Source organism: Citrus clementina, unplaced genomic scaffold (assembly GCF_000493195.1).
Source record: "Citrus clementina cultivar Clemenules unplaced genomic scaffold, Citrus_clementina_v1.0 scaffold_1, whole genome shotgun sequence".
Taxonomy (NCBI): Eukaryota; Viridiplantae; Streptophyta; class Magnoliopsida; order Sapindales; family Rutaceae; genus Citrus; species Citrus x clementina.
The window spans coordinates 19106126-19131663 of record NW_006263303.1 but is presented as its reverse complement, the minus strand read 5'-3'; the positions used below and the strand labels follow the sequence as shown (position 1 = coordinate 19131663).

General features: G+C 34.0%; 1 pseudogene; it reads right to left on the bottom strand.

Annotated features, from left to right (window-relative positions):
- Positions 1-5129: 5129 nt before the first annotated feature.
- LOC18053904 lies at positions 5130-8372 on the bottom strand (annotated as a pseudogene).
- Between the last annotated feature and the right edge of the window lie 17166 nt (positions 8373-25538).

The window sequence follows — 25538 nt, the reverse complement described above, 5'->3', positions numbered from 1 at the left end:
GGGATGAAAGACTTTGATGATGCATAAGAGAATACTTAGGTAGGAAATTTCGTCAGGACAGAAAGAATGGAGCATGTAGTTGACTCAAGGGTCTATTTTAAAGAGGTGCTTGAAATGTTTATTACTAATGGCAATGACTAAACTGGTTTGTAATCCTCTAGCTCATAAACTCTTCTTCATGTTATTCTCCTCGAGTGAAGCATAAAGATATGGCTTATGTTTCATAAGCTTGTGCTATGGGTAGACTTATGGATATGATGATGTGTAGAAGGCCTGATGTATCTCAAGCAGTGAGCATGGTTAATAGATCCGAGTAAAATTCATTTGCTTACAATGATGTGGATTCTCTAATATAAGTATAAGATAGTTTGTGAAGGCATTTCCTTTTAAGAATTGTGAACTACAGTCGACTTGATCCTAATGGCTATGTACATAGGCAGTTTAAGCGACACGACCGTTTTGGATCCTTAACAAAGGATTATTTTGGAAATATTGGTTTATTGGTAGCCAATTTAAATTTGGACAAATCTTCACTGAGGTGGAAAATTATTGAAAAGTCAACATTGGTGGCTGATTGCTTTGTCAGAATTTGTGGCAAATTACTTTTTAAAATTAGTGGCAATTGTTTTCAATTCGATGCTGAAATCCAAGACTTTTGCTGTAATTTTTTTATGGCTCTTTTGCTGCATGTTGGTAAACCTCTGCCTATAAATAGAGATGAATTATTCATTTGTAACCCATCCCAAAAATAAAAAAATTTAGAGAGTTTATGTTGAGTATTGGAGAATGCATATTTATACATAGTAAAATTGTCATTTTATACTCCAAGTATCACTAACATTTTTACTTTTATGTGTTTAAATCCTCTAAACTTTTATTATGTGTGTTTTATTATAATTTAAGTATTTTATATATTTAAGGGATATTTTGGCCATTTCATGACTAACGAGAAGTCGAACAGCGAAATAAATAGTATTTTTTAACTCAGAACGGTTGAAAACCTTAAGAGAAGCATAAAAATATATTTAGTATTGTTCAAGCATACGGTATTGTTCACATATACGGTACTATTCACTAGTACAGTACTGTTTACATATACAGTACGATGGCGTGACATTAATCGATGATGTGGTAACATCCTATTAGACCAATGATGGGGCATTGACTGATGATGTGGCAGAATGCTATTGGACCAAAATACTGATGTGACATTAACCGATAATATGGCAGCATCTTATTGGATCGAAATGTTGATGTGGTGTTGACTGATGATGTGTTCCAACCAGTCAAATCTTGCCACGTGGTGCAATCTTAAGCGTCCGAATTGTTTTCATTCAATGGCCATGATTTATTTATTGTATCTATAAATAGAGGGTTCCCCCTTAATTTCACACTCCTGAATCCATTTTTAGCTCCATTTTTTGTAATTCTCTCTCTATCTTATATTTTCTGTGTATTTTAATAAAATTATCATTTTATCCCTAGTTCAATTATAAGTGGCTAGTTTATTTTCAAGTTTAGATTAAAGGTGAAGGCTTAACATGATCTATGAGCTTAATTAGGTAAGTTTATTCTCTTTTTCTCTCTAATTTATGTGGTTGTTTTAACTCACTGACGACAGACAATGTATTTTGTCTAGATTTTGCATGATATACCGGCTCCCTAGTGAAATATCATTACTATTTAGCACAATGAGTACTTAGCACCATATTAATTAGAGAGAAAATTTTCCTCAAATATTTTGTGGGTCGTCTTGACTCATTGTCGACAAAGAGTGTAGCTAAACTATTTAGTGGATGGTGTTGCCACATTGTCGACAAAAGGATTATTATTGTCTGGCACAACATGTTCTTGACACCACATTTAGTGGAAGATCAGTACGTCTGACATACTAAGTGTTTGATACCATATTTATTAGAGTGATGATTATAAGGAGTAAAAATAGCCCCCCTCATGAATTAATTGGAACTAAAAATGAAATATTATGCCCATGGTGAATATTGAGTGTGAATCCAAAGACTTAAGCGTTTCATTTGCATTGTTTTCATCTTTAATTCATTCCCGCCATTGTAGAATAATGAGATAATGTGTTTTGTCTAAGAGCCAAAGAATAAAGAAATATTTTACAAATTTTGTCGCATTGACTGAAGTCAAAATGAGGTCATATACGATATTTTCTCGTTGACCGACTATGATGTACCCCACCCTCATAGAGACCTGATTAAAGCCAGATGTGAGATCTTATTTGGACGCTAAAAGAAAGCGTTCACTTTAAGAACTCAGGTCAGACGCTGTAGAAGAGCGACTGGACTAAGATCTGTACAGTGAATTGGATTAATGAGACATACTCCCTGAAATGGAAGATTCACTATAACGTGTGTATCATACCGCGCGTGCTTGGTGACCAAAATGGAAAATGAGGGAATCTCCCTTCTTCCTCATTGTGTAAATTCCATATGATTTTTTTATAAGTCAATTGTGGTATCCCTATGACTATCAACTATGTTTATGAGATTTTAGACTGGTGTCTGCTACTTTAGCATGTTATCTACGACCTTGACATGATTCGGTCTATGAAACATGACTAAGAAAGAAACTATTCTGGATTGATAGACAAAAGTGTGATGGGAAGATTTAATTTTTTCTATTATGTAATTCACTGGTCGACCAATTGTTTAATATCTTTGTGATATTACAATTGTGAATACATAAAGAGATTGCGCAATTCTAGCATACTGAGGGGATTTAGTATGTTTGAGTATTAAAGTAAATTAAATCTGGGATACAATGAACATATGTTTAGTTCTCTTGCATATGATTGCAATTAAGACATCTCTTGCCTGGGTTAGCAATTGAGATATGTCTTTGGCTCCCCGAATGGGTTTTTGGATATGTTTATGGTCACACGGTATATTTGCCTGTATGATTGGAAATATGTGGTTGTTCATTGTTTCTTTGTTCACTGCTCTGCTGTTTTGATCTCGTCCCATCATGTACGAGTGGGAGATGTTGGACGGGTGGGCGCCCAAGATGGGCCGACCCAACCCGACCCGCACATGGTAAGCACTTGTTGGTTACCATGCACGTTTGAGAGAGGGAAGTTGAACACAAATCAACTTCCCAACCGTTGTATATATCAAAAACTGCTGCTGGAAAAAGAAAAGAAAAGTTAACGATTCATTTCGAAAAAGAAAAAACAGCAAAGTGTGTGTGTGTGGGTGAAACCAAAGATTAAAAACAAGAGCATTGAACAATCTGGAAAAGGCAAATACACTGTGATTTGAGGAAGATTTCCGTTCGTGATTTCTTTCCGATTAGTGACGTTATCCAACGCTTGTTTATTCCGCTGCATAATTCGAAAAGGTAAGGTCTATTGACTCCTTAAGAATTCTTTCAGTACCAAATCAGGACTGATAAAGACTATTATTTAATTGAAGTTATCAATTTATCGAGTATTAATTTATTGGGTTCTATTTTATTCCCCATTTAAATCATTTTATTTTTCCTATGTGTGATATTGGATCCAAATGTGATGTTGTCAGCGAACTTTTGTTTCTAGTAGAGCCGATGATGACGATTATGCAACATTCTAGCAACTGATTTATATTTATTTAGTTTCAAAAAATAAAATATTATTTATTATATACGTAAGTTGAAAGGGTGTTCTTGTCAATAACTATTTTAAGTGAGGGTACTTTAGGTATTTTATTAGAAAATATGATTATCAAATAATCAGATTTTAGAAATCAGTAAAAAATCCAGTTTTTTAAAATTAGATTATCTGATAATCACTTTCATAGTGAGTTAATCAAGCAATCTTTGGATGCTGAATTATCAAATAAGAGATCATTTGACAATCAAAAGTGATCCTAAAGGTGCTCTAAAAATCATAGTTTTTTGGTAGAAAAGGGCTTAGCCAAGCTAAGGAACAACAGACCGGAAAATCATCGATTCATACATATCGTAACAAAGCCAAGGGCCAAGGCCTGCTGGAGGTTCCTGAAAAGCGTGGAAACCGAGAGCCAGGGAGCCTGCTTTCTTAGCCAAAAAATCAGCTGCAAAATTAGCTTCCCGATAGATATGCCGAATTGAAATATGCCAATCCCTCTTCAGGAGGTTCTTAATCGAGTTTATTAAGGGTGTGTGCATATTCGGACTTTGATCTCTTGACTCCAACATATGAATGATGCAACGGCTGCCAACCTCTACTCCTAAGAAACGAATGCCATGATGCCACGCTAGGTAAAGTCCTTGGTAAAGCCCCCATAGTTCGGCCATACTAATGGAGCAAAATCCAATATTCATCCCAAAACCCCGAACCCAATTTCCATTTGCGTCAGGAATTAATCCACCTGCACTAGCTGCACCATTAACCCCTCTTGAGCCATCAGTATTTAAGCGGAAAAGAGGCCATGTGAGAGCAGTCCAACCGATTCCCACCAAAACCTTGCACTGCCTCTCAGGCAGAGTAGCTTTAAAGGTCTGTTGTATCTCATGCACCCATGCTTTGATTTCCGACACAACATAAAGGCGGCAAGGGGAAACGTTGGCAAAAAGAAGCTGATTCCGCCAGTACCAAATCTTCCATACGGTAACCCCAAATATCAATGACCAATTCTCAATCATCTCAAACCTCTTCCCGCCCGCTAGATTATTTAAGAGCCATCCTCTGAGATTATTAGAAAGGAAATCAGCTTTGATATTAATTGGACTTAAAGAGGACCATATCCTTTTTGCGGAGATACAGTCACGAAGTGCATGTAGAATATTCTCCGTATCATAGCCACAAATATCACATATCGAATAGTTATGAATATGTCTTCTAAATAGCTCATCTTTTGTTTTTATTTTACCATGCATTAAGAACCAAAGAAATACCCTGATTCGGTGTGGTCCTTTCCAATGCCAAATGAGCTGCCAATCCTTACTCACCTCACAACTAAACTGGTTATTGAGAGAAAGATAAGCGGACTTCGTATTAAAAATTCCATTACGTGAAAATCATAGTAATATAGATAATTCAAATCCAGACGTGCAAACCTGAACATGACTCTATATATATATATATATCCTCCTAGGGAGTTTACACCTTTAGACAGAAACTAGAGCACATGAATTGTGAGGCTCAACTATCGCGCATCCATCACTGAAAGTGTTAAGCGGTTCATTGAACGAGCTACAGTCTCAACTGATTTTTTCAGGCTTGAAAAACCAGGCTGTTGTGGAGAAGGTAAATTAACAAACTCATTGGTAAGCATTGAGATAACTTCTGACATTGTCGGCCTATCTGCAGCATTCTTTTGAACACAAAGAAGGGCTACGTTAATGTATCTCTTCATGACTATTGGATATGATGCTTCACATTGCAATTTCGGATCCATCAGTTCCCAAGATCTGTCATCCTTCCACAGATTCCAAGCCTGGAGAAAAATAGAACATTCAAATGCTTCGTTGTAATGATATTGGATTACTTTGTCCAATTCAATGATTAAAATTTAGTTCACTTACGATTACTACTAAATTCCACTTATGATAATATGTTAAAAATAATAATTTAAAAAGAATAAAATCGAAGTGAGAAAATTTTATTTTACTTACATGGCCAAGAAGTGTGAGGGAATTAGTATTGAAGAATCTTGTGCTCCTCTTGCTACTAAGTGTTTCCAAAAGCAACACTCCAAAGCTAAACACATCGGATTTGATAGAGAAGAAGCCATGTATAGCATACTCAGGAGACATATAACCACTGAAATTCATTGTTGCATCAAATAGTTAATCATCTAGGAAGGATCATTTATTAATACATACAAGCCCATGACATTAATAGTCTCAGGAGTTGAAAATTACTTACTAAGTTCCAACTATCCGTTTCGTATTTGATTGCAATTCATCACCACCAAACATCCTGGCCAAGCCAAAATCTGATATTTTGGGTATCATATTACTATCTAAGAGAATATTACTTGGCTTAAGATCTCTGTGAATAACTCTTAGTCTGGAATATTGATGAAGATAGAGAAGCCCTTGAGCAATACCTTCAATGATTCTAATACGTGCTCCCCAACCTAATAGACCTTCTTTGGTTGTATCTACAAAAAATCAAAACATTACATGAGAAGCATTTGTCATTCTAAATGATACATGTTAGAACAAATGCGGTTGATAAAAAGTCTTGAAAATGTTATTTTCTGATGATTAAAATAACATACCGAAAAGGAAAGAGTCCAAGCTTTTGTTGGGCAAATACTCATATATCAAAACATTTTCTCCTTGCTCTACACAGCAACCCAAGAGTCTGACAAGATTTCTGTGTTGGAGTTTTGCTGTAAGTTTGATCTCATTTTTAAACTCTTCTAGACCTTGCCCCGACTGACTTGACAGTCTTTTAACTGCCACTTCTTGTCCATTCAGTAGTCATCCCTGCTTTTGTATTCCATCAAAATTTTTACAAAAGAGTACTTCAATTAGTGCAGTTGATGTGAAGAGAATTCTACCTTGTAAACAGGTCCAAAGCCACCTTCTCCAAGCTTATTTTCTACACCGAAGTTATTTGTAGCTGCAGAGACGCTGGCCAAGCTGAAGAAAGGAAGCAAAGAATCCCTACTCTTACGGCTTCCGGTTTTATCTCCCTTGCAGAATTCATTTGCTCTGGTTGTAATGCTCATATTTATATCAAACAGTAACAAATCTTGGCTTGTCTTTGTCTCTGTAGGACAACTTATAAAAATGAGTATGCATATAATTTTGCACATAGGTTCAAAAACATTACAACAAATTCATTTGAAAAAGAGTTACCTTTTTCCTTGAGTTTTCGTCTCCATCGAAAGAATATGCATAAAGTAGTAAGAAGCACCGCCGGAAGAAAAGCTAGGACAAATAACCAAAATAGCTTCTCGTGCCCTAGATCCAAAAACAAGTGTCAAAGAAAGTCTTTGGAAAGAAAATAAATTCCTCGTTTGATTTTTTCAAAAGAGCGGGAGTGATCCAAATAACTTGAATCGCCATTCAATAAGAAGACTCCTAGGTTTGGGATGAAGCCTTATTATGACTAGGAAGGAATAAGTTTTGCACTCTCAACTTGAATAATGCAATAATTGTACCTAGTTATGATGCCGGTACACGTATGTACATAGGCTGTCCGTTGTGAAATTTTGCCTTTGTTGTATCAATCAAGTCCCCATACCACATCAAACAGCCACTGCCTCTCCCCGTTACTTCAGAATTAGCATAAGCCCTACAAGTACGGTTTTCAAGCACTCAGCCTCACATTCCTTAAGATTCATACTCTTATTTAGCGAAACATTCAGCAAGTCCGGCAGTTTAATATCATCGACCATTATAAACCGGTCTCCACTTTTGCAATCTGCTGATTCACTTCTTACACATGATCCAGGCCTTGTTTGGTTGTGCTGAGATTTGGGCTTAAATCCCTTCAAACACTCACAATTAGGTGTCTTCTCGTAGCTGCAAACTCTATTAGCACCACAATGCCCATAAAATTGGCAAAATAAAGTTGGTGCTAAGTGAACAGCTGCCCACCCATTGCTCCTCTCATGCCATATTAGTCGTTGGACGGTACCTGATGGGTTGACCGTTAATATCGCTATGATGGGATTGTTGTAGGACTCATAACTATAATATATTTCATCTTCATTGTCCACCAAAATTGGTTCAGAAAGAATACTGGCATAAGAAGGAGCAGCTCCAAAAAAAATTCCATTCCATGGTCCACTACGGCTTAATTTTTGAGATCCATTGTAAAGACCTAATTCTGGTAACACATGAATGTCCAGTCTGTTAGTAATGTTTCCAGGGGATGGATCATCAGCACTTCTCCACGAAGTTAAATATCGTTCCACGCCATTCTTTAAGTCCCAACCCAACTTCATGCCTGCTAATAAAGTGTCCGATGGGTAGTCAAAGCTCTGCCACAGACAGCTTCCTTCAGAAGCACTCCTACTAAAATTATCCCTAACAATAAGGTTTCCAGTATCTAACAGTTGTGCTACTGGATTTTCTGCTTTCCTAGAAGTGTTTGATGACCAGATAGCGCCATTTGTTAGGTTTAGAATAACAAGGTTTCCATTGTTGCTAATGGTTAATGCTGCATTTGGTTCAATGATTGGACTATTTCTATTCGCAACCCACACGACTGTATCCGGAATCTGCTTGTACCATATTCCCAGGTACCTGTACCTTGATTTTCGAGGAGAGAAGAAGCCTAGCTCAAACCTTTCAGATGATGAAACGAACTTTTCGCCGTCACGGATGAAGCTTGATGCAGGGGTTATGGTGTCAGCTGCTTTTGACAACTGAATGCTGAAGAGAAAGACAAAAGAACTAAAAATGTTGAATACCGTAAGTTTCTCCATTCATCAGTCTGTAAGAAAAAAATTCTAAATGTTTGCTGAATATAAAAATCCTGTTTCTCCATTCATAAATCAGTAATAATAATAATATAATAAAATTCATCAGTAAAAATATTCAAAAAGTATTGCAAAAATTCTATATCTTGACCTCGTGGTGTGGAAATTTTTGTTACTTTGGATTTTTAAGTCTGCTAGGACTCTTCGGACATCCAATAATGGAAGTTGCACGATATAGGAAAACACCAATTACTTTTAATTATCTGAGGACTTTCAGCTCATAATCCAATGAGTTTCCAACACTTGTTCAATTTCCTATAGACTAATAGTACGTGGCCCCAAAATCATGACTTTTTTGTCAAAGTTCCCTCACCTGCTCAACTAGGCAAAGTTTAGAGACACTAAAACATTGCATGTGTCAATTAGTTTTGGTGAGTTCACTACTGAATTTTCTATTCTTTGAGATACGTTTGAAGACCACTTAATGTCTTTGTTTGGTTGACTATTGCTCTTTTAAACCACACATGATGCAACGGGACGCAACTGTCTCACAAGGTCATTTTAATCCGTAGAAATTTAACAGATTTTTCAAATAGATATTACAAAAATTCTTACTATTTGAAGTATTATATATGCAACTACCCTTAAAAAAAAGGTTGTAACACATAATACTCACAACTTTTTATTTAAAAAAGCTGTCGTGATATATTAAATTTTGATTAATTGAGGCTTTAAAATTAAAAGAAAAGGAAATTGTTTGTTACAAACTAGCTCAAACTTAATTAGTCCATACAATATCTATTTTGCTTATTAAAAAACCAACGCTAAATGCTTAATTTTTAAAAAATAAAGCAAAATCAGTTTGGGAATTTCAAAGCGCTTACTGCAAAAAATTTGAACCAACACTCACCACAATCTTATGATAGTTTCATTTTCGATACATATCTTAATGTAGTTTGGTTGTATAGAATAAGCAGGGTATTTTTCAGAGGTCATAACTTGTATTATAGATATCTATGTATTTGGACATATAATATATTGTTTCAAAACTTGTGACGAGATGAACTAACCCAAAACTACTATTAGTGTTCAGCTCCATGGTCGAGCCAAAAATTCCATTTCTTTTTTTATTATTTTGCAATATAAGTTATTTTTCTATTTTTCTTATCACTTTCATGATCTTTATCTTCTTTTTTTTTACTTGCTAGATATCATATTCGGGTGCCATTTATTTTTTTTTTCATATTTAGACTAGAAGAATTTTATTATAGAATAATATTTTAGAATTTTCTATTTTGGTAAATTCACGATATTTATGATTACTATAAAAAGGAGCCTAAAACTCTAGTTTTCTTCCTTCAAAATTACTAATAATATTTTCATATTCAGAAACTATATGTCTCTCAAGTGCTATTTATTTTTTTGTCTGAAGCCTCAATTTAAAATTTTTTCAGACATTTATTTTTTTGGGCTGTTTATTTTCTCAACTTATCACTTATTGTCAAACAATATTATCTTAGTAGAAATAGAAAAAAAAATCCACTTTTATCTGAAGTCTAAAATCTATATAGAAAATTTTAATTTTAAATCTCAAAATACTCTTTCAATTCATGTATTTCCAATATTATGTATAAACTTAAAATTTTGACATTATCCTTGAAGTTGTTTTTTTTCATTGCCTTAAATTTTTATTCACATGTTAACATTAATAACCAAACCAAAATATTGTACAAATCATATTATGTCCATTGTGATGAATCAAAACTAAAACAACTGTGTTGACTATATAATGAAAGTTTATGTTATAATTATATCTTTTATTACAAAATTAAATTAAGAAACAATGATAGTATTATTTTTCTTAATGCTATCAAACTGATCAACTGTTAATTTTGTAAATTGTGATGAATAAATATATGCACCACTTAAAAGGATAGTTAAGCTACTAGCTTTTAAATTTTTCTGTTAAGATGTTATAAAAAGAAAACAAATATATAATTAAGACATTTCTCTTTAGAACACTTTAGACTTAAATAAATTAAAATCTATTTAGATTTCAAACAACAAAATAAACGCAATCTTAGTTTACCAATCTTTTACGTTTCCATATCGTCATTTCTCCGTTTCACTTCGTTATTTGCTATGGAATTTTTTGTAAGTATTCTCTCATTATCTTAGCTAAACGTGTTAATTTCTTAATCTCTCTTAAGATTCACGGTCTTAGCATTTCAATTTCTTCAACTTCCTATTTTGGTAATCCCTGTATTAATTTTAACCAATCGATTTCGAAACCATGAAGGCTTCATGAAATTCGTCTACAATTTCTGCTTCACCATGACAACTCTACTATAATCAGCTATCAACTAAAATGCGAAGAAAATGATCCTTGGCGTTGAGGTTCCGGAAGTAGTAGTACGTCTCAAATTGAGTCATGGATTAATGCCGCTTTAACAGCCGGATTTCAAGAGCTTCATCTTTAAAATGAATTCAGAAACATTCATTGGTTACCCTACTTTTTTAAACGTCGCGAGTCTTTGCTGACGTTGAAACTGATTAATAATGGATTTGCACCCCGGTTTCCTGATTCATTTTTTTTCCCAAAGATGAAGAACTTGCATCTACGCAAAAAGATTATTCCCAACAACTGCAGTCGGCGGTTGCTCAAATGGTCAAATCTTGAAAATTTATTCTGACACGATTGTACTATCAATGAAAGCAATTCTTTTCCAATTTTTCACATCATGATAAAGATGATGGTAACGTGGGCATATTATCCGATTTGGATGAAGCATATCTTCACTTTGGAGTTCTTGATCTCGCTATTGTAAGAGAGTTTCAAAGTTCATTAGAAAGCTTTCTAACATTAAGATTCTAGACCTCTGCAGCACATGCTTTAAGGTTGGCAGCTAATTAGGGAATTATTTTTACCATTTGCTTGTACAGTCCTAACTTATGCATCTTAATGTGATTAATAATTAACCTAGTATGACTTGGAGTTATAAATAATCTACTATATCAGTTCGGCCTCATGTTGAGTCTTGAATGTTGAGATTCTTGTTGTCAGATTAATTACTTAGTATATGCCTTTTTGTCTGTGCATCTTTTAAAACCGGAAAGAAATTATTGCGGCATTTACAAACATTTTGCAATCTCAAGCGTTTAGAGCTTAAGATTAGAGGTAAGGATGGTGATCTTGCAGTCTTGGCTTCTCTACTCTATTGCTCGCCTGTTCTTAAATCCCTTTGTATAACATTTCATTCTGATGGTGATCAGTTCACAAAAGGGAAAAGTAGGGTGATTCTTGAAACAATTTGATTCTCTTCGTCTGCCTCCCAAGTTCAATACAGGTTAGAATGAATGGATTTTGCGGAGAAGTGAACCATTTTGACTTTGAGATACTCTTATAAACGAATGAAGATTTGGAGTTGGAGAAGATAATTGTTGAAGTAAATGAAAAATTAGTTCGATGCAGCTGTGTTGCGGGAGCGCTTGCGTATTGGATATAGGAAGACAACAACCTAAGACATCACTTTTGGATGAATTTAATTCCATGCAGATCGATTATTTGTATGAAAAATACATTGTTTAGAGACGCATAATAATCTCCGTCAAAATAAACCAACCAAAAAAACCTATTGAAATTAATAAGACTCATCTTTGAAGTTTCGGACGGGTCGTTTTCATTTACGACTGTGAGACTGTGAGACTATGAGTTATCGCTATTGAAATTAATTAGCGTACTTTTGTTTTATATACTTGATAGTGATAAATATATTATTAAAAAAAATGCAATGAATTGTCAATAAATGCAGTTTTACAAAAATTATAATTTCGACTTTTTTTGAGTCAATACATAAAAAGAAGAAAGAAAGTTATTATATTTGATGACATAACATATTTACAACAGCGATGACATTAAGCAAAACCATAATGATATAGCTTAGATTTTCAAGTGCAAAGTTGAAACATGCCTAGGCACATAAATCATTTATCAATCAACTGCCAAAATTAATGATGACGAATTTTATGGAATTAAAAGAGGATCTTCAAGAGAGGTTCAAAGTGTCACTATATTTCATTATAAATTGGAGAAGAAGAGGTCAAATTATTTCAGTGAAATCTATCCTTGAGGACAAGGGTACTTCTGAGAGGAAGGAATGATATGATCATTCTGTAGTAATATTTTTTTAATTATTTACTTTATATATTAGGTGTTGTTTTTCTTAGTTGGTTCCTTAATTTGTGGATTTGTAGAGCATGATGAAGAACATACTTAATGCTTACTATGTTTAGGCTTATAACTTTGAACTAAAGCTCTATTTAAAGCAAGATGCTATTTATAAAAAAAAAAAAAAAAAAGGAAAAAGGCTTCCTGAGTGTTTTTATTTTGGCAACATGAAAGTTATTGTTATAACTCTATTAACGTATTGAATCTAGAAAGAACGTATATAATGCTACAAGAAAATTGGGATAAGGCAACATCATTTTAACAACTTGCACAGATGGAATGTTGTTAAATTTATAATTTAACAACAATCATAAACTGCATGTTGGTAAATATGAAGTTTTAGCAACATGCAACAAGTGATCGTTGTGTAAAACCTTACCACAGCGAGCAATCATTTGTTGTGGTATAGAAGTATGTAATGACAACATTCAAAGTTTGCATGTTGTCGTTAGTTATTAAGACAACATTGAATTGCCTGTTGCATAAATTATTATTTAAATAACAACATTCATATATTGCATGTTGTTAAAAATTATTTTTTGTAATTTTTTTGCTAACTCAATTTAATATGAAATAGGTGCTTATGAAATTTGTACATAAAAATATTATAATAAATAATTTCTTGAGTAGGTCATTAACTACAATATTTTTTAAAATTAAAATAATAGAAAATAATGTGCAATAAATAAAAAATTCATTTCGCGCGCGAGGGTTATCTAGCGCGGTAACAGGGGAAAAAACAAAAAAGATAAAATGAATTAGTAAAACCCTCAGTTCACTTTACTCTTTCTCTGCATTTCAAGCAAATAAGTCCCTTAATCGTCATTGTAATTAGGGGTGGGCAAACGGTTCGGTTTTTGCCGAACCGAACCAAACCGAAAAACCAATCGGTTTGGTTCAATTTAACAAAATATTTAAAAATTAAAGTGAAATAATAAATTTAAAATCAATTTCAGTAACAAAAATTCAAAACCCTAAGGCCTAAATCACGATTGCATACTGCTGCTGCCCTTGCCTCTCTCCCTCACGCCTCTCCCTCGTGTCTCTCTCTCGTCACGGCGCAGCTCCTCACGGCGGCACCACCCCTCGGCAGTATCTTCCCCCTCTGCGCGTGCACGATGCAGTTCGGCTCAGCCCCTCACGATCTCTTCCTCGCGCCTCTCCCTCGCGTCTCTCCCTCCTCACGGCGCAACTCCTCAACGGCGGTACCACCCCTCGGCAGTATCTTCCCCCTCTGCGCGTGCACGGTGCGGTTCGGCTCAGCCCCTCACGATCTCTTCCTCGCACAGCCCCTCAGTAGCAGCACAGCCCTTCCCCTCACTGCTGCAGGTTATTTTGTTTAATCTATGTTGTGGCCTCTGTGTTTGAATTGAAGCTTATGTGGGGTTAAATTTGTGGAGGTGTTGGTGATTGTGTATATCGGTTGCTGGCAGTGTGGAATTGTACAAGTAAAATAGTTGTGTAATTGTATATTGTGAGAAACTGAGAATATTGATATGTAAATAGTTGTATAATTGTATATTGTGAGAATATTGATATGAATTCGGAATTTGGATACAGAAAAATGAGAATGTTTCCTTTCGGACATCTTTGCTTAGCATGACCTGCCATTTTATATTTTTATGTACTGTTTTTTTATTGACTTGGTTGCCTAAAAATTATGATCTTCATCGCAATGGCATCATAGATTTTTAAATTAGCTTGTTACTATGAGTTGATATGCAACAGTGAACACTTACAATATCTAACTTTGATGGGTAAACTGTGACTAGCCAGAACTTATGTAGTTAAAAGATAACTAATTTTTCCTGGAATGCACCTATTGCACCATATATCTGAACATCTCTAGGCATGTATGTAAATTGGGATTTTGTGCAAGTAATAGTGATATGTTTAACATTTCTGTAATGGCTTGGGAAAGTAGATTGAGATTATCCAAATGTGCTTAATTCAATTCAATACTTCAAATTATTAAATAAATCATTTTTCTTATTTCTTTTTATTTGATTTATTTTAGATGTCTAATTATTCAAGAGTTCAAGACAACCTTGATTGTGTAGCCGATGATTTGGAACATGAAGTTAAAGTTAATGATAATGAAAATGATTCGGCAACAATTGTCACTGGTGGAAACAAGCGAAAAAAGTCATCCTCATCCAAACCACCACTACCAAGGAAAAAAATGGCTCCAAGATCACCAGTGTGGCAACATTTCACTAGAGTTCCAAATGATCATACAAAGTGTAAATGCAACTACTGTGGTCAAGAATTTGAATGTGGGACGGTCGGGTACGGGACTAGCACTTTGAGAACTCATAATCGTGAAAGATGTCAAAAGTTCAAGGACTTGCAAAAAAACCAAACAATATTAACTCAAGATGTTGGTAGTGATGAAGTTGTAGCAAGGGGATTTAGTCAAAAAGCTTGTAGACGGGCAACCGTGAAAATGATTGTTCTTGATGAATTGCCTTTTTCTGTTGTGGAGAATGCGGGTTTTAGGCATTTCTGTAGTGTTGCAACTCCGAGATATCTTCTCCCATCACGAAGAACCATTAGTAGGGATACTCTTGAGATGTATTTGGAGGAAAAGGTTAAGTTGAAGAGTTTATTAGCGGGGAATAAGCAGAGAGTATCTTTGACCACGGATATTTGGACTTCCATTACAACAGCTAGCTACATGGTCATCACCGCTCACTTTATTGATAGAGATTGGAACTTACATAGGAAGATTATCAGTTTTAACACTGTTAATGATCATTCATCGGAGACCATTGGTAAGCAACTTGAAAAATGTTTAATTGATTGGGGTATCGAGCGAGTGTTTACTGTAAGTGTTGACAATGCAAGTCCAAATGAGGGTGCTCTTAGGTACTTGATTGATAGAGTGAAGACTTGGAGGGATGATGGCTTAGTGTTGAATGGAGATTATTTGCATGTTCATTGCTGTGCACACATATTGAATTTGATCGTTACTGAATGGTTGAAGGAATTAGAGCAGAGTATAGTTAGTGTTCGGAATGCGGTGAAGTATGTGAGATCTTCCACTGCTAGGATGCAAGCATTTCAAATTCGTGTGCAACAAGAGAAGATTAAATGTCGAGGAAGTGTGATTTTGGATTGTCCCACTAGGTGGAATTCAACATATTCCATGTTGAATACGGCATTAAAATTTAAGCCGGCATTTGATCGAATGGCACTTGAAGATAAGCTTTATGATGATTATTTCAATGAAAAAGAGGGTGGAAAGAAGAAAAGGGAGGGACCGCCATTGTACAGTGATTGGGAAAATACTCGACGTATAGTTAAGTTTTTAAAGATGTTTCATGATGCGACTTTGCAGTTTTCTTCATCTTTGAAGGTAACATTAAATCTTTATTAAATTTTTTTAATTTTTGATATATAATAATCTGATGAAGTTTATTTTAGCTTTATTAACATTGTTTTTATTTATATAATAGAATATAAAAGATAATTAAAAAAATTCTATAAGCTATATTATTTTTTTATGAGCCATATTTTTTTAATTTTTGATATATAATAATATGATGAAGTTTATTTTAGCTTTATTAACATTATTTTTTTTTTTAGGTGACATCAAATATTTGTTACAAATTGAACAATCTTTGGGATCATTGTCTACTAGTAACGATAGTCTTTTGAGTTTCATGGCAATTAAAATGAAGGAAAAATTTAATAAGTATTGGGATGGTTGTTTCAAGATAAATAAGTTGTTGATTGTTGCTTCTGTACTTGATCCAAGAGGAAAAATGAAATTCGCAACACATTGCTTTGAGAAATTATATGGCAAGGATAGTGCCAAATGTGTTGAGATGAAGGAAATGATCAAGAATTTATTGATTAAGCTTTATGAGTCTTATAATGCACAATACAAACCAAGTGGAAGTGGGAGTACAAGTGGAAGTGCAAGCGGAAGCACAAGCGAGAGCCAAAATTTAACTAGTAGAAGTGGAAGTGGTTCGCATTTTTGGGATTTGGATGATGATGATGATGTTATGATTGAGGATCCTTTCTCCGAATTTAGTAAAGCGGTTGCGGTTAGTGAAGGTAGCCCAGAGTTATCAAATGAGTTGGATCTTTACTTGATGGAGAAGACTGAAAAAATTGCAAAAAGTAATTTGGGCACTAAATTTGATATTTTATTGTGGTGGAGGGTGAATAGTGCCAATTACCCAATCTTGTCAAGTATAGCAAGGGATGTTCTTGCTATTCCGGTGTCTACTGTTGCCTCTGAGTCTGCCTTTAGTACTGGAGGTCGTATATTAGATCAGTATAGAAGCTCTTTGACTCCAGACATGGTGGAAGCATTGGTATTGTTACAGAATTGGTTGCGGACTTCTCTTTTCGTGGATACAACGACGGACCTAAATAAATTAGTTGAAGACAATGAGTTTATGGATCAACTTGCGGAAGGTATATTTTGTAAAATTTTAATTTTAATTTACTTTTTAAGTATTATCAATATTATATAATTTGTTTAATTTTAATCTAAGTTTATTTTTTAAGTATTACTAACCTTGTTTAATTTGTCCAATTTTTGTATGTAGAACTTCGCAAATCAACAACAGTCGACCAACTTTGTAGGTCAACATGAAAATTGCGGTTGAACATAAACCATTTTAGGTAATTAAATTGATATATATTTATTAATTAATTATTAAATCGCTTTATTTTATTTAGTTTAATTATTGAGTGCTTTGGCTTATTTTGAAAGTTTGAATTTTGATGTAGGTGATGTGGGTGGCGGATGAAATTGTTGCTTGTGTGTTGAAGTTGAAGGCTTCTCTTATTTTGTTTTGTTTAGAGTATGGGATTTTCATGTAGATGATGTGGGTGGTGGATGAAATTGTTGCTTCTCTTATTTTGTTATTTACTTGATGGCTTTGTATTAGGACTTTTGTTATTTTGTTTTTTACTTGAAGGCTTTGTATTTGAAGTTGTTGATTGTGTATTGTAGACTTATTGTGTTTTATTTTTCTTGTTGTGAACTTATATTCTATAAAATGTAGGGGAAAATTGTAAAATGCAGTAAAATTAGGCGAAAATTGTAAAATGTAGTAAGATTTGGTTAAAATTATAAAATCTATAAATATGTGCGAACCAAACCGAACCAAACCAAACCAAACCAAACCGAACCGAATTTTAGAACCGAACCGAAATATTTCGGTTCGGTTTGGTTTGAATTTTTTAGAACCAATTGGTTCTGGTTCGGTTCGGTTCGGAGCCCGAACCGAACCGGAAAATGCCCACCCCTAATTGTAATAATATCTACCTACTAAAGAAAATGAGTGAATTAGGTACTCTTCTTTTCAATTTCATTCATAAAGCTCACTTTCACTTTTCTAATTTTATTTAATTAATAATTTACTCTTTCCCCTAATTCTTTTTTAGAAGGTTTAGGTCTTTGTCCTGTACTTCTTAAAGCGTTCGACATGGTTGCAGATTCATTGATTTGGTAAGTGGCAAAATTCTTTATTGTTTGTGGGGTTCATATGTTATGACATGAATCAAATAATTTTTTTTTTTTTTTTGGTGGTGGGTCATTGAAGTCAATGGATGTTTTTCTTCTGAAACGCCTAAAGCCAAGTGTTTGGTTTATTTATTTACATGGAACAAATGATTTTGAAGATTATCTTTTATTTTTCGAGAAAAATAGATTTATAAAAGTAATTTAATTGAGTAAATATTACTATTGAGATGGATTATGATTTTTTTTTTTAATTGAGTGGCAGAATTTTAATCTCTTATTCGTGTTATTGACTTTATGAAACAGATAAGTTGCTTCTGTTAAAGCCAATAAACATAATCTCCTGCATCAACAGAGATTTCTTAGGATATAACTATAGAGCAAACTTGAGGTATTGTTTCCTAGTAGAATTAAAATTCTAAATGGAATTTCTTTGTTTCATGTTTGCTTTACAAAATTTATTGCAGTATAACATATTTTCTCTATTTCTTGTTTGGTCATTGTCTTTATTTTTTATTTTGGTATATATATCTGTTACTAGCCTATTAGATACTCTAAATGGATCTTGTTCCTTTATATTTATTTTTATTTTAATACGGTCCAAACTAATCACTTTGTACAAATAGATCTTGACAACATTAGTGATTCAAAATGAATAAAAGATGAGTCACTTATCAAGGTTTCATGTTTACTTAATAAAAGAATGGATAGCTTTAAGAATATTTATAGCTTTAGACTAACCATTAAGTTATTACTCTAATTATTATTATTATTTTCTAAACATTTAGAGGAATATAGAAAGGGAGCACGTAACTCTGTTAATAGTGCTCGTGTAAATTCAGCAAATATAGATATAATAATATGTTCCTACATTCATTGTAAAAATGTACAATGCCACCATTTTTATTTAGTGTACGAACACTTTTGGTTATGAAATGCAATTGATCCACCATTCTGTTAATGAATCAACTTCTAAATCATTGGTAGAAGATGTCTATACAAAGTATGATAACTATTCATACGTATGCCATTAATAATGATATTTTGCCTACTTCCAAGAAAAAGTTAAAAGAGTGTCACCATTCAAAAGGTAATACAAGGTCTAATACTATACATGATGATGCTATTGCAAAAGTAATTGGACTTGAAAAGAGTTGGCAACTTCAAGGACAGGGGTTTTGAACCACTCCCACTCAATTAGAAGCGCAGATTCAATCTAGTGGAAAAGTGAAAGAACTTCAAAACCAATTGCAAGCTCAATAAAAAAGAATGTCTATCATTGACGAAGATTATGAGGATTTAACAACTATGTTGTTAAAACAATGCCAACAGGTAAATGACTATATGATAATGCATACATGCGAATAGTTATTTGAAAGCCAATTCTAAGACTAAGATTTACTTCTAATCATTTACAGAATCCAAGCAAAGCTTGTGAGGATATTATAAGTTTCAAGCATGCACTTAGGTAAATTTTTGTGAACTCTTTCTTATACTTATTAAGAATGTTTCATTGAAAAGAAAAAGTGTTGGCTTGACCAGATTTTATTTCTTACTCTTATAAACTGTAAACCTATATTCTTTTTGCTTATAGTTACAACAACAGAGTGTTACAATGCAATAAAATGCTCATTATGAAAATGCAAGATATTATTTATTAAATTGGTATTTAGATGATGTTGATAAAATTGTGGCTGAAGGAAAGATAGCGTTAATAGACCCTAAGGCAAAAGTACACCCCATGCCTCTCAGAAGAGATTGTTGGAAAGTTTGGGTGAAATCAATATATGAGGGTAAGGATGATGAGACCTTGTATAAAGTGACAAATGAAGCTCACATAATAGTGGAGGCTTTGGGAAGCACTATTGCTTAGCCAAAACGTTGCATCAAATTGTTTTAAAGAAAGTATGTAGGCATACAAATATTCTCATTGGTATATATATATAATTATATTACAAATGCAACCAATGAAAATTGATTCAGTTAACCTTCTTGTAGGGGTTTAAGCATTGAGGATGATTCTGTTAGAGTGCATACATGCCCTGAAGAAGTTTTTGGTGAATTGCTAAACCGAAGAAGCTTCTGTTGGAGATGGTTTTTGGAAGTTGATATTTATGGAATTGCAACTGCTACTAATGTGTTGCTTAGTTTTGTTTTTTTGGTGTTTTGCTAAATGGAAACTATGTTGATATTGGGAATTTCTATCGGTTAATTGTTTTATTGTGTTTCTCATATTTGTTTTGTAATAGGATTTGTATGAATACAAAAATATTGGTGTCACTTTTACCTGTTATATATGGTTATTACTAAGTTTATGAAAACTTATTATAATAAGCTAAATTGTGGAATTAGTTCATATGCATTTTACATATGGTGGCAGTAGTAGTGTAATAGTAATAATAATAGTAGTAATTGTAATAATAATATTAATATATAATAATACTATTGTTGTCGCCCTTTGACAACATACAAAATATGTTGTTTATTGTAAATAAAAATGGGAATTAAGGACGACATTTAGTTGCTTGTTGCAATATAATTTATGGCAACATTCACAAGCTTGTAGTTGAAATTTGGAAGCACATGATCTTTTTAACGACAATCATTGTAAGTTGTCATACGATATTGAACAACATTCATATCTTTTTCAACAACATGGATTGCGCGTAGTTGAAAGTTATCTACTTTTCGCTACATCGAGAACCACAATGCTCAGATGCTCGTTGTGAAACCCCTTTCACAACATGCTTGGCCTGTTGTCATATACTATTTTTCTTGTAGTTAACTAATCAAAGCAAGTTAATCAAGAAAGAAACAGAAAAGAACTTGAACAGAGCACAGTTTCAAGCACACAACTTGTAGAAGGAAAAAACTACTCTTTTATTGATCTCCATAATCGAATTACAAGCTAATCCTTTAGAAGAAATTACAAGGATCACCAAGAACCAAATAGCTAGCAAAATAACCAAGAAATGAAGAAGATTACTATCCGATACTAGAGGCTAAAACACACGTATTTATATTCTGGTATTTCTGGAAAGCCATAATGAACTTTTAACGAATTCTGCCACATCAGCTTTAATATTTCAACTAGACCCCTCCAGCTGAAGTCAATCTGCACAATGCCCCCAGACTTCTTCAAATCTTTCATTTAAACCCAACGACCAGCAGTTGACCAGCAGCTTATTTCCTCACACTCTCCACCTTGCAGACTCGATTCGGCCGATCATATCAATTAAGTAGCATAAAAAAAAAACCTTCAAAACACATGTTTCAGGAACTAGAGATGTTGCCAACACCAATTAAGTCTACACAAAACTTAAATTTTGTTGTTGGTAGCACTTTGGTTAACATATCAGCAAGGTTGATATCTGTATGTATCTTGATTACTGCAACTGACCCTTTTGGAACCTCATCTCTGATAAAGTGCAACTTCACATCAATGTGCTTTATTCTCTCATGATAAACCTGGTTTTTGATGAGCTGAATGGCACTCTGATTGTCACAAAAAATTTCCATTGTTTCTTGTTTCAACCAGAGTTCATTTAACAGCCCTTTCAATCACATTGATTCTTTCACTGCCTCTGTTGCAGCAATAAATTCTGCCTCAGTAGATGACAAAGCTACTATGTGCTGTAGAGTAGCTTTCCAACTTATGAGACAACTATCCAACATAAACAGATATCCTGAGATAGATTTTCTTCTGTCCAAGTCACCTGCAAAATCAGAGTCAACATACCCTCTGACTTCACAGACCTCATGCTTGGATTTACCATACATTAGACCATAATCTAAGGTGCCCTTCAGGTACCTCATGACCCATTTTACAGCATCCCAGTGAAGCTTACCAGGGTTACTCATAAATCTGCTCACAATACTTACTGCATAAGCTATGTCTGCTCTAGTGCAAACCATTGCATACATCAAGCTTCCTACAGCTTGTGAGTATGGTATATCAGCCATCTTTACCTCCTTAACATAGGATGTTGGAGACATGTTTTCAGAGAGTTTGAATTGAGCCCCCAGAGGTGTCAATACTGGTTTCGAGTCCATCATCTGAAATCTTTCCAGCACTTTGCTAATATACCTTGACTGACTTAGAAATAACGTACCAGCTGCTCTATCTCTGACAATGTCTATCCCAAGAATCCTCCTGGCACTGCCAAGATCTTTCATTTCAAATTCCCCCTTCAGCAAATTCTTGAGTTTTTTAATATCACTAAGATTTTTACCAGCAATGAGTATGTCATCAGCATACAATAGAAGATACACTACTCCACCTGAGTTTCCACCTGAGTTTATAATCTCATGATAGACACAACTATCATATTTGCTCCTGTGATAGCCATTGGAGATCATAAACTGGTCAAATCTCCTATACCATTGCCTAGAAGATTGTTTCAGGCCATATAAAGACCTTTTAAAAAGGCACACATAATCCTCATGTCCCTTTTCTTCAAAACCTTCAGGCTGAGACATTAGTATATTTTCTTCAAGGTTGCCATGTAGGAAGGCAGTCTTTACATCAATTTGTTCAAGCTCTAGATCAAACAAAGCCACCATAGCAAGCAGGATTCTGATTAAACTGTGTTTTACCATTGGTGAAAAGATTTCATTGAAATCAATCCCCTCCTTTTGTGTGAACCCTCTTGCCACCAGTCTTGCCTTATATCTTGAGTCTTCAACACCTGGAATGCCCTCTTTTTTCTTGAATATCCACTTGCAGCTGACAATCTTCCTATTCCCTGGATTTGGGACCAAAATCCAAGTCTGATTCCTTACCAGAGAATCCATTTCCTCCCTCATAGCTTTAATCCAGTTTCTGTTGTTCTTGTTATTCACTGCTTCTCTATAGCTGTTAGGTTCTTCAATTGTAACATCTTCTGCACTCATCAAGGCATATGCAACCATATCTGCATATGCATATCTTGTTGGGGGTCTGGTATGTCTTTTTTCTCTATCTCTAGCTAACTGATATTGTTGTAAGTTAGTTGCTTGTGGTACTTCACCTTCTGTCACTTTTGCATCTTGAGACTCAGCTTCAACAGCTTCTGGTTGTATTTTATCTTCATAGTCTTTAGACAACTCCACCTCAATCTTTTCACCTTGATCAATTTCTATGGTGACTTGTGTGTCACTTATACTAATGTCATTAGCAGAGGTGGCTTGATCAGAGTTGTTGATCATAGCCACTTCATTAAACTGGACATCTCTACTAATCATACACTTATTAGCCTCTCTACACCAGACCCTGTAGCCTTTGACCCCATCTGGATAACCAACAAATACTCCTTTTAAAGCTCTTGCATCAAGCTTCCCTTGTCTGACATGGACATAAGCTGGGCATCCAAATACCCTCAGGTGTTCATATTTTCCGGGTCTTCCAGACCAGAGTTCTTCAGGAGTTTTGAAGCCAATTACAAAGATCACCAAGAAACAAATAGCTAGCAAAATGACCAAGAAATGAAGAAGATTACTATCTGATACCAGAGGCTAAAACACACGTATTTATATTCTGGTATTTCTAGAAAGCCATAACGAACTTATAACGAATTCTGCCACATCAGCTTTAATATTTCAACTAGAACCCTCCAGCTAAAGTCGATATGCAAAATGCCCCCAGACTTCTTCAAATCTTTCATTTAAACCCAACGATCAGCAGTTGACCAGCAGCTTATTTCCTCACAGTTATATTTTAAGAATTTATTAATTTCTCAAATAAGCAACACAATTTCTTTGATTTGTTGTCTTTTTCAACAAATCAGTCTTGAGTATAAAACATAAATTTCACATAAAACAAAATATTTTGTTTTTTGCCCTATATATATATATATTTACCAAATAACCACCAACCACTCAAAATTTTATATTTTATCAAAAGTACACAAATACTCTTTTCTTTGCAGTTATCTACTTGAAGATTACAAAGGATATAAGATATCCACTTTTCCTTTAACATTGTTTGAGAATTTAAGAGAATATAAAAAAAAAAATTGACTATTTTACTCCTAAGATAAAGCATCTGTGACTTTGTATAATAATAATAAAAAAAAGAGAAACTCGTTTTCTCCATTGTACTCTCTGTCTTTAAATTTCTAGGGTTTAAAAAATACAAAAAATTTGTATCAAATTCTTAATCACCAACCTAAAATCAACATAAAATTAAAAAAATAAATGAATAACATTGATTTTTTCCCTTGGTTCCATTTTGTTGTTTCACTTAAATTTTGAAAAACCCCCCAAATTGCCCCTCACCTAAACCGAACCTAGAGCCATTCAATTCTCCCTCAAATTGCTTCAATTTCTTACCAAGATTTTCATCAATTGACTTCACCAAACTGTTTCCCACACATCATTCATTTTTTTCCCTTAGTTCCATGTTATATTCACGGTTCAATTTTGAAAACCTCCAAAATTGCCCCTCACCAAAATCGAGTCAACAAATCTTCAACATTCAAAGTTTGTTTCGCAGTTAAAAATGAAAGAATTTTGGTGAAAATAATGTCGGGATTGAACAGTGGAAGCAAATTTCTTCTTCATGCAAATTAGGCCACGAAGTAAATAAACGGGAGTGGGAAAATCCGATAACAAATTGTCATTTGGTGAATGATTATATATATTACCCCTGGGCATCATCAATCTTTCACGGCAGTTAATGGAAAATTGGATATGTAATACATTATAAACTTCAAATCGGTAGCTGCAAATATATATATATATATATATATATATATACACACACACACACACACACACAAATTTTGACACAAAATTTCGATCCTTAAATCGTAATCAGTCTAATGGTTGGAAACAATGATGATATGATTTTTTTAAGGCAGGAAATTAATAAAATTTGGGTCCCACTAAATATTAAAACAAGAAAAACTGACCATTCTATATTGATCATTTACAATCAATAAATTCCTGCAAAATAATACATAAACATATACTTGGACAACGGCCTAATGGCCCTGGCCCATGCGTTGAAAAATTTTAGGGAAGATAAAGGTCCTAATCTTTAGTATTTTCACCTGAATTTGGTCAGGAATTGAGTTACGGAGGCAATTATATGGCTACAAAATTAACACACCACAGACATTGCCATTAGTTAGGGATTTGTCGATTTTTTTTAATTTTATTTTTATACTTTAATGAGGGCAATATTAAAAATTATATAAAATAGTTCGATCAATTCAAAGAATAAAAGTTTCATTCCGATATCTTGAAATCAAACTCTCATTCCCCAATTCCGAATCATTATAGGCCCCACTATATTAATTCTCATTTCTACCCACAAAACACGAAGTAAATATTATCTACGAATCTAATTTATAATTCTCATTTCTCAATCTGAAAAGAAAAAGCACCATTAGATTTTAGAAGAGTTGGAATTTTGGTCAATATCCTCCTAAAGCATATTAAGACCGTCATCCCCTTGCCGTTATAAATATTAACTATC